This window comes from Watersipora subatra, chromosome 6, assembly GCF_963576615.1.
Source record: "Watersipora subatra chromosome 6, tzWatSuba1.1, whole genome shotgun sequence".
Classification (NCBI taxonomy): Eukaryota; Metazoa; Bryozoa; class Gymnolaemata; order Cheilostomatida; family Watersiporidae; genus Watersipora; species Watersipora subatra.
In genome coordinates, this window is record NC_088713.1 from 32,720,159 (window position 1) to 32,729,851 (window position 9,693).

The window sequence follows — 9,693 nt, forward strand, 5'->3', positions numbered from 1 at the left end:
CAGCTGCTCGTTTTTGTTATTTTTACAGAAAGCTTTTCGGTATTTGCCTGCTGTCTGTTCAAATTCTTTCATAGATATGAACTTGTGACCTCCTCGGAAATATCTATCATGCAGCTGAAAAATTGACAAGTACTCGCATCACTCTATGACAGTAATAATAGATGAATGAACCAGCCTATCATTAGAGAGCGCTGAATTAGTGACTCATCAATCAGACACAAGTGGTAGTCAATTACTGTACCAAGGACTATGTATGTTAATTTGACAACTACTGCATGTGACTGCTCTCATTGGTACACTGCCAATTAAGAAGCAATAACAAGTCTTCTGAGAAACAGTATTACAAATTAACTTACATCAGAATTTTTATTACACAAAGTAATAAGTTCTATCAATACTTTCAAGCTATGAAACTAAACAGAAATATTTGCGATGTGCAAAATATGGAATGGAAACAGCTGTGACACTATATATATTTATTAAAGTTGTTCGGTTGTGGAACTTGATATTACGTTCAAAATCCTTAATCTTGGAAGCAGAGCAAACGCTTACACGTTTTAAACACATGACTTTTGACAATAGCTAGTTTTAAAGAAAATTAAGTTTTAAAGAAAATTCTTTAGAGTGAACTTCCAAGATGTACACACAAACTGGTCAGTGTTGATCTATACCCACTTCTTACATCTAGCAGCTAGCCAATATGTGAGCTTCCATGATGCTGGTAATTTGTAAGTCTGCGTCATTTTTGAGTGACAAATAGCAAAAAGTCAAGCGAGTTTTAGTAGCTGAAATTTTTTATCAAATGTTTCGTGCTTTCTGAAGAAAGATATTTCACTAGCAAATTCCGCGTAAGAATATGCCAGGCAAGCTTATCCATTTTCATCATTTTCGCAATTGAGTTGTTTCAATTTGGACTCGGGCAGTTTCATGTGCTCCAACTCAGAATATAACTTTCAGACATAATACTTATGCTTTTAAACTGTATACCCCAACACTCCATTCAGGGACAAAGAGGCATTTACATTACTGTCTCTGATAAACAAACCTGATTTACAAAAGCTCATTGACAGAAAGTTTCAGACGAACCAAGAGATTGTTAGAAGTTTAGCAGAGCTGCTCATCAGGAGAACAAGCTACGAGCAGCGTTAAAACGAATAAAAAGTGCTAAAGCAATGAAGAATTCCTTTTTTTAAAGTGTCCGAGTTAATATACGACATGTGAATATTTATTGTAACACTCATCACGGAGTAACTTAAAGTGTGCATCATCTACAAAGTGAAAATCTAGTTAAAGGTTGACTTGCGACAAAATTCACATTACAGTTATTTGATATCAAAAGGTTCACCATGTCTTACTCTGTTGCGTTGTGTGTTGGTTCCTGCGACCAACACGTAGAGGCGACTGGGTCGGCTTACTCTACCGGTCTGCATTCACCCCTCTCAGGGGCTGTGTAGTGGTTTCCCGTGACCAACACGCAGAGACGACTAGGTCGGCTTACTCCACCGGTCAATATTAACCGCCCCACACAAGGGATTGCGCCCAGAGAGGTTTTATACTAGGTCGACAAGGTCGACCGGAGGTCGACGAGGTCGACAGTGTTTTTATGAGTCTATCCCCACAGCACAGTCCATAGACTAGGTCTTTGGAGATAGCTATATGCCGGGGTGGTTCTGGTATCACACAAGGTAGCAGAAACAGTATGGTTCCAAATGCACTGCATGTATTGAACGAACATAAAGAGCCGAGGTCCTGTCTTAAGTACATCAAATTATGCAAATGAGATGCTAAGACCAGCCTCCCTTAGGGGCGTGGCTACAAAAGGATAAAAAGGGAACATAACTCCAGTTAGAAACTGTACAAGAAGGATAGAAACTTGGTGTTTCACCACACACGCCGCCCCTATAGACAGCAATCGGCTATAATAAAAAAAAACAAAAAAATAAAATAATAAAAGAAAACACAAACAACTAGAATATACTACAAGATAGGGATAGTCAATGTTTTTAACGGGATTCGTGTCGCAATCTTTCACTTGGTCGACATCTGGTTAGCCAACTCTTCCAGGCGACGGGCCGTTCGTCTGAGGCTAGAGGCCTCTTCTCGAAGGGCGTCCACCGTGGCTCGGGGTCGGACATCTCCCAGTCGACATTGGATGCTCCCGACCGTCGTTAGTGTCTTCCTGGTAGCAGGTATGGGTTTCCCCTTCTTGAGCGGACTACATTTCCGATCTATCCGCTTTTCCTTCGGGGGAAAGGGAAAGGGTGCCTGCGGTCCTCTCCTCACAGGTGGCTTCATCTTAACCGGACCATAAGGCATAGGTTTCTCGAAGGCCGGTGGATTGATTAATTGGACCCTCCTGATCCATGTGGGATAGCGTTCCACCGTGGTTTTTCCGGTTCTCCACGCCCTTCACCCTCGATTGGTGCTTGGCGATTGTATCTCTCGAGGTAGAATTTCTCCCACATTTGCAGAAGAACCTCGAAAAATGTTGTGCAATGTGGATCCGGCGCTGTCGGGGGGTGGATAATGACTGCTGGCACAACGGACAGTAGACACCGTCTTCCTGACATAACTTCATTATTTTCCTGGTCGTCTCCTCTGAGACCCACTTGGTCGGTAGGCGAGAGCTCGGGGAGGAATCTTCCTTCGTCGAGTCGGAATCCATACCATCCAACGTTTCATTGGGAGCCGAGTGTAGTTCTAATGGAGTCACTAGCTCCGATAGCAAGAGTAGAGCTCCGGTAATTGGAGAAGCTTCCTTAATGGTCTCTTTAATCACTTCTATGGCTGGAGGGTGTAAATATGCGTGTGTGTGCGTGTCGAGCTGATAACAAACAGTGAGAGAGCTTTCTTCGGTTTCCAAAATGGCCGTCCTTTGGCCTTGACTCCTTCTGGCCTCTCCTGATTGGACAGTATTGGTGTCATAATCCGCTAGATACGCAGGGGGCTTTCTTATTCGTTGAGGCCGCGTGGTGTTTCCGGTCCCAGTGGTACTAGCCTGGACTCCTTCATTCCCCGTAGCTCTTGCTTCTTTGGTCGCCAATTCGCAGCCAGTGTCGAGGCCAGCCCTCGAGTCAGAGTTGTGTTCACTTGGTGAGACCAAAAAATCTTCGCTGGGGAGCCGAGGTGGTTCCAATCTTCCTGGCGATTGTGGTATTGGTAAATCTATTAATCGACTAGGCAGAAGTGATTCGGAAATAACGGCATCTGGATTACCGTTTTCCCGTGATACTCGTCTCCGGGGATAACCTCTCATGTTGGGACGTCGGGCAGGTTTGACTTCAGCTGGGGCTCGACCTTGTTGCACCGGGCTAGGGCGACAGAGCCTTAATCTTCCTTCGGCTTGAGTGGATCGCTGTCCATATCTTTCTACTTCGTACATATGATTTTCGTGACTCCTTAGTACGCGATTGGGCCCCACATACTTGGCCGCTAATTTCGGATTTTCCCCTTTTCTTCGCCGCTTGCTTAGCAACCATACGAGGTCGCCCTCATTGAACAGCGGAGGCTCTCTCACATCGGTTGATACAATTTCCTTCTGTCTATCTCGGAGGAGAGTATGAGCTTGTATCAACCGGTCGTGAACAGTCTGGACATACTCGTGTGTGCTCGTAAATGACTCCAACCTATTTCCATGCAGCAATTGGTCAGGAAGACGAAGCTCTCGACCCAACATCAAATAATTGGGTGTTTCCTTAGTGGCGGAGTGCGGTAGCCCTCGCAGCGTCTGCATGATCTGTGGCAATAATTGATCCCAGTCCTCTTGTCCTCTGCCCAGTAAAAGTGCTCGTAGGGAGTCACCCAATATTCGATTGTTTCTTTCAACCACACCATTTCCTTCGGGGTGGTACGGAGTGGTCCTAGATTTGTCGACTCCCCACAAGTCACATAGCTCTTGAAACAAAGAGGACTCGAATTGGCTCCCCTGGTCGGTGTAGATAATTTCGGGCAGACCGAAGTAACTGAATACTCTTTCATCCAAGACTTGGGCCACCGTTGGAGCTGTAGCCTCAAGAATAGCTAAGGCATCCGACCACCGAGTGAAATGGTCAGTGAGTACCAACCCCCAGCTATTTCCTCGAGGTGTCTGAGTTAGGGGTCCCACTAAATCGACTGCTAGACGTTGCCATGGCCTCCCAGCGTACAACCGTTGTCGATTCCCGGAGGTCCGGGCCTTTCCCGTCTTAGCCCGCCGGCAAACTTCACAGGAGAGAACTGCCTTCCTGATATCTCCAGTCATGCCCGGCCAGTACCAATCCAGCTGGACGCGCTTCAGGGTCCTTTCCACACCGCAGTGAGTTTGTTCGTGGGCCTTCCACAGGATCTCCTGTCGCAGAGTTTGGGGGCATACCAGCACCACCCTTTCTCGCCCATTCTGAATGAGATGAAGGGTCAATACACCTGATTCGTCAATCTAGAGCTGATGGAACATCCGGGCCAACCGCTGCAACTCGGAGCTGCCTACTTGTAATACTGCCTCTTCGACTCTTTTCCGGTTCCTGACGGCCTGGTAAATTATCCCTAGGTCGGCAGCGGGTTTCTGTTGCAATGCTCGTACTTCATCTGGTGAGGTTTGCACTACTGTCAACAATTCCGGAACCTTTGGAGCAGCTGGCGGTGAGAGATCTAAACTCGTGGCTCTAGCGTCTGATTGTACTGCAACTTGGTCATTCTCCACGCCGAGTCCTGGCTCACCTGCCACCTTGATGGCCCGTAACCGAGCGTTTTGAGACTTTCTGAGGGGGTTGTCCAACACTCTGGGTGACCCCGCACCGCATGGCAGCCGTACTGGAACTTGGCTGGCTGGTGTGGGAGTCGGGAGGCTGGGCCCTGATGTATGTCTGCTGCTGGGTAGTCGAGGCCATTTGTCTTTGTCCAACTGGTGGGCGCTAGGACTGGGTTCTCCCGTACCTCTTGGTGGTTGTACTGGAACTTGGTCCACTAGTACAGTAGTTTCCCAATTAGTCCCTGGGGGTACTAGCGAGTCACACACTTGTAACCTAGTTGGCCCCCGATCCCGCTTCTCAATGGCAGCACACTGCCGGCACTCGATGCACTGTTGTCGACTCAACCCATCGGCGTTACCGTGCTTAACGCCTTTTCGATGGATGATTCGATACTTGTGCTCGGCTAGGCTTACCAGCCACCGGGCCACCTGGCTAGAGGGTTCCTTTCTCCGGTGCAGCCAAACCAAGCCTCGACAAGGTCGACAAAGCGACAAGGTCGACCGGAGGTCGACGAGGTCGACAGTGTTTGATCATCATCGGAATAAATTCTGTGCAGTTATTCTCTTCCATTGGCAGTATTTCGTATTGACTGTAGTTAAGTATAGTACAAGGGTAAACTTGGAGGAAACCCGGACCTGTTGTAGCAATAACATTTGGGTTTCCCAGTAAATATCTTGCGCTGAGTGTCGCGTGTTCTCCTATTAGCATGGTAACTATCTGTAAAATCTCAGCTAGATTGTAGGAGGCGTAGAAGTAAGCTGACCAAAATAGTTTTTGAGTCATCTTAGTTTGCTGGTAGGCAAGTGACTGTAGCATTGTATTGAAGAAGGCAGCGTTTTGACCCACTGCTGATACTCTTGCCTTTATCGTATCGTTAATTGTGACATTCGTCAATGGTGTGAGAAATTTCACTATAAGGCCTTGGTCCGAAAGCGAAACATTAGAGTTGTTACAGCCTTTATGTGAATTCAGTCTCGAGTTATAAAATGTCAGAGCTAAATCTTGTTTATTGGAGACAAAATGTGCGTCGAAAAATTATTCTTTTTTGTTGAACCATGGCGGGTATTCACATGTTTCAACTATGTCCAGGTCCCACATAAGCATTGATCTGTCGTTTAATTCACAAGAGCCGTTGTTGTAATTGCAGTAAATGACGTCTCCGGTTGTACTTTAAAATTTGTCAGATCCGTGTCTCTTGTATAGGTAAGTTGCCACATAACTGCATTGCTTAGCGCTGAAGGTTTTCTGTTGGCAGCACCATACATACATGGCATTGGTTGGTTCATTCGTAATATACATTCCATCTCCTCTATGTAAAAATCCAGCTTAGCACTTCTTATGTATTACCATGTCAGTGCATTCTTCTAAGGTTACTTTCTGGGTTCTGCTTGAGGTTGTCCTGGTCTTAATGTCTCTGAAAAATTAAATTTGTGTCGTGACATGTGCGGTGAACTTCGTGCACCGGTAGGCAATAGTCTTTTGCTTGATCATATTCTTCTTGTAGGTAGTAACATTAAATTTCTGGGGTGCCATGTCTGATTGTTTGCTGGTGTCCGTTGAGCATTCGTATTCTTGTTCTACTCAAAATGTTTGTGGAGAATCATTTTCTCCTGTGCCGCAAATCATGGGGTTGTTTGGTTGTCCTTTTGATGCTGTCGCCCCGGTAATGCGTAAGGCTAAGCATAGAAGGCTAAATTGGAAGTAGCTGGCAAGGTTGAATAGGCCGAGCCGTCCTCCGGTGAATCTTATGCGTTTAGGTCGTCGATCTACTATTTAGATCTAATGTGGCATTTATGTTTGCAACCACAACTTTGACCTTCACAAAAGACATGTGTAGATAAACCGTTCATAGTGGAATCACTGCAATGAAAACTCGGTGAATATTTATATTTTGCTGAGAAATCATTAGCTGTCAATATATTGAAAAAGGGAGGCAACTCTATTATTGAATGCAACCAGAGTATAGTCTAAGAAGAGACAACTCTATTACTTAGCGCATGCATTTGATTCACTTTCTGTGAACTCAATGTTCATCTGAGGTCGATAGAGAATCGGGTTTTAAGATGAAACGGTCCTAAACTAAGAAACGGCTTGAACTATAAATGGGACCTCTTATTCAACTCACAGTGAAAATAAATCAAGGGGAGATAATTCTTTTGCTCAATACACCCAGGTCCTTGTGTTCATGTGAAATCACAATTTTTACTATTGAATACAGTATTGACTCTATAAGATTCTGATGCATATTAAGGCTACAAGCTAACTTCAAATCATTTTATTTTACGTTGTTAAAGTTTTTTGAATTATTTAGTTGAAGTGCCTCAGAACTGTCTGCTTCGATAGCATTCATTGGACTGCCTTATATATATACTTCCCTTTATATATGTTCACTTACACAGTTGTATCAGCATACGACATACTGACTTATATAAAATTTATTAGCTCAACATTCTGGCAAATTTGATCTGTTGGAAAACTAGGGTAAACTACATGTATGTTCACATGATGAATAGATGAGCTCTGGTTCACTTGAAAACTGTTTTGTCGAATGATATTAAAACTTCATTGGTTTTCCTAGCTAGTGGTTTATACATCTGTAGGTTTATTGTCTATACGGTTTGTATTATGTTTGAGGTACAATTCCTTATTAAAATCGGTCGGATCATGATATTCCATGATTATAGGCTGCAATGTCAAGTTTTATGGTAATCCGTCATGTTAAAAGTATCCATGAAGTTACGGGTAGTCATGATGTTTTATTAAAGTGTTTTAGGTTAGAATACCTTTTCATAAAACGTTTTTACCTGTCCACCAGAACAGACACACACACACACACAGCTAAAGTTCTACTGACAGTGGTTTTTTATACCGTAAAACAACTCCATGTATACGGTCTACTAAAACTGTTTGCCCTGATTGTACTATTTTTATACGTGTCGAAAGCATTCCTGCATGTCAATGATAGGGTGAAAACAATGGAAATCTGCAGTGTGTTTTGCAGCTAGTCCCTATTGTATCAGACTCAAACCACTCCAATCGGAGATGTCCTGTTGTTATACAGAGAACTAACAATAAAATTGAAAACGTTAGGCAAACTGAAAATCTTCAAATTGGCTGTATTGAAAAAAAAAATTTCTTTGTTGTCAAATTTTATGGTAATCTGCTAGTTGAAAACATTTTGTGAAAAAATGGTACATCACAAATTCTAATTGATCGTTAATTAAGCAATATCAGTTGACTGCTATAATAATTACATAACTAGGACAATTCTAACTTTCGAACATGTATGCATTATATATACATCTTGCTACTTTTACTTTATTTCATCACCAAATTCAATGCTTTAAAAAAGTATATCATAATAATCATCACGCAAGTGATATTATTTATTAACAAGCAGTATTGCTATTGTCGGACAAAAAATTGATGAAAAACTTTGCAATTAGGCTATCTCAGCTTTTGGATAGTTTCTTTACAGAAGTTTTCCTCCCTTTATTTTAATAAACAACCTATACATACAGGTTTTTGCTTTAACCTTAGAAAAATATTTTGATATCATAATCTTATTAATAATCTGGCTGAGTTTTGTAATGGTTAGTTTAACATATATCTATGCAGTATCAGAAATTACAATTCTATTGAAAAGGCAACTCTAAATACAAACATGCAGTCAGACATATTTGTATGTCTGACGGCATTCTCTGTCTTGTCACAAGCATCGCATCTACAACTTGTTCCATATGTGCAAACACATTATCAATTGATGGGTCAAAAGACTGTATTTCCGCACTAGAAAATTACTGCATGGATGTCTAACAATAGTTCAAATCATGTGAACCTTGCTGGAGTTGCCTGCCCACAAAGAGTTTCCTAAAGATGGAAACTGGCGGTTTTTTATTGAATTCCACCAATCGAATTCCGTCACAGAACAAGACTGTCATCCATTGCCGCGAATAGATGAAAGTCTTGATGCATTGGCCGGGAGTAAGATATACAATTATCAAACCGAAGGGTTATATTCAGGGCATTTAGTTTGCAAAAGGACTAATCATAGTTTCTAAACGACGCAGCGATCTTCACGAACGCTGACGGAAAGACCGCTCAGGCATTGGATAAACAATTGGTCGGAGACAGCGTAACTAAAACGATGTTTCGATAAAAGCAAAAAGGCCTATGTAAAAAGGTCGGTGCTATCTATAAAAATAGACTTTCGGACAAATTGGCTAGTGGTCGTGCATTAACCCTTTGTGACGACACCAGTGTTCGTTCTAATCGCAGCACGTTAAAAGGGCAACAAAGGCAAATGTCTTTAGATAGGTTTATCTTAAAACGGCCGGCTAGTCGTGAAAGTGAAACAAAGGAAAAACTAGCTAACTAGCGAGAAACCTCAAACTATAAACGCCGAAGAAATTTCAATTACGAAAAATGAAAGTTTGCTTTTAGGTTTGCTTTTAAGTTTGTCTTTGAAGGCTTTGATAAAACCCAAATTTATCAAAGTCAACTGTTGTAACAAAGAATAACACGTATATCGCCCTCTCTGGCAAATGCTAGCGTTAGCTGCTACTGTATGTATTTAATTTTACATTTTAATTAATCACATTTCCTCTTGCCTTGTTTTTTTATTTGTTACTTTTTGAAAGCGTGTGGTAAGTTAGGACAATAACCAACATGTTTTTTCTGTTACAATATCTTGTTTTGAGTGTTTTATTTGCATTTTTAAAGTATAGAAACCAATTATTACATATTTAATTGTTCTATATGTAAATAGATTGCACCAACATGCGAGTAAATTGACATACGAGCTCAGTCTCGGAACGCATTAAGCGCGTATGTCGAAGTATGACTGCACCTCAAATTGAAAACTAGCTGCTAGACAGAGTTAGTAAACATAGCCAAGTTCCAAATTTTTTCAAATCGCCGCTGGGGCTTTGAAATACATGTAAGCCCATTGCTAATGCATCACACG